The sequence below is a fragment of the Sinocyclocheilus rhinocerous genome, unplaced genomic scaffold (genome assembly GCF_001515625.1).
Source record: "Sinocyclocheilus rhinocerous isolate Xijiao unplaced genomic scaffold, SAMN03320098_v1.1 scaffold1147, whole genome shotgun sequence".
NCBI classification, from domain to species: domain Eukaryota; kingdom Metazoa; phylum Chordata; class Actinopteri; order Cypriniformes; family Cyprinidae; genus Sinocyclocheilus; species Sinocyclocheilus rhinocerous.
Genome location: NW_015660497.1, coordinates 238,570 through 239,962, shown reverse-complemented (window position 1 = coordinate 239,962; position 1,393 = coordinate 238,570). Strand labels below are relative to the sequence as shown.

The 1,393-nt window shown below is 32.9% G+C and overlaps 1 long non-coding RNA gene across 1 annotated transcript in view; it reads left to right on the top strand.

The window, feature by feature from the left end:
• Nucleotides 1–649, top strand: part of LOC107725044 (uncharacterized) — a 7,622-nt gene extending 6,973 nt beyond the window's left edge. Inside the window, exon 3 of the long non-coding RNA XR_001638080.1 lies at nt 635–649. This is a non-coding gene — a long non-coding RNA (uncharacterized LOC107725044). The remainder of the gene's footprint in view (nt 1–634) is intronic.
• The last annotated feature ends 744 nt before the right edge of the window (nt 650–1,393 follow it).

Below are 1,393 nucleotides of genomic sequence, written 5' to 3'. Positions count from 1 at the left end.
AACAATCTTGTGACTGACAGGCAATGGAGGCGTGTCAGCAGCCGGAGCAGAGGAGGAGGCTCAGAGGAGAGAGAGATAGATGGAGAGAGAGAGAGACAGTGAGGGGGTGGAGCTCGCGAGCAAGACATAGAAAGAGAAAGAGAGTGAGCCAGGGGAAGAAGAATTGTGAAGGAGGAAAGAGAACAAACTGATAGATACTGAGAGAAGAGAACAAAGGACAAGAGTGTGAGCATTTTAGTCATCGAGAAAAAAGAAAAAAAAAACATGATTGTCAGAAAAGTGCGATCGCTGAAAGGCAGAGAGAGAAAAAGTGAGGAGAATGACAATACAGACAGGAACACAATCCAAAAACGACAGGGCAGATTGCTGGAGATGTACACTCTTCTTTTGAGAGTTTGTACGAGTGTGGGTGTTTCTTCCATTACGAGTACATTTCTGTCATGGTTGATTTTTATTAAAACAGATTTCAGCTTTTTCTTTTTGTTATATGAAGGTCACATTCATGGGAACTTTTTTTACAGTGCCTTTTTTTAATTTATCTTTGGTTCTTTTCAAATGCATTTTATGAATGATTGTTTTAACCTTTGCCTCGGACCCAGACTTTCAATCGTAACTGTATGCATTTTATGTGTAGATTGATTCGTTTAACTCTTGCCTCAATCTTAGACTATGGAATTATTTTCTAAAAATATGTAAAAAAAAAAAAAAAAGTTAATCTAAACAAAGAGTGAAATAATCATAAACCACTTCAATACTTATTACAATGACAGCTTCTTTCTTTCAAGATTTCAGCTTGTTCTTTTTGTTATATGAAGGTCACATTCATGGAAACCTTTTAAAATGCCTTCTTTTATTTATTTTTTTTAAAATATTTTTTCAAATGCATTTTATGTATAGAATGATTTGTTTAACCATTGCCTCAGACACGACTTTAAATCTTAAATTTTGAAAATGTATCGTAAAATATATATATAATAAAAAGCATGATAATCTAAAAAAAGAAAAGGAAAAGAAATAATCATACATTTTTTATTAAAATGTTTTTTTTTTTTAAAGACGACTTCCAAAAATGGTAATTTCTACAACAACCACATATTTTGCCCCTAATCAAGTTTTTCCAAAGGTAAGTATACTCGGTTACAAAGAAGATAAATTCAACCATTTTGTTCCAAAAATGGTAAAATGTTATTTTCACCACATAATGTTATCAAATACAACATAATTTGAGATGCTGTAACAATGTACAAATATTTCAGAAAAATGACAGAATTCTCCTGTGATGCCTGTTTCTGTCTCCACTGACAAATTAATTAAACTAGTGAGAGTGTGAAAAGCACGTTTTAGGACAGTTTATTTTCTGAAAGTCTACAGGGCCAAATGTGCCTATAGTTGA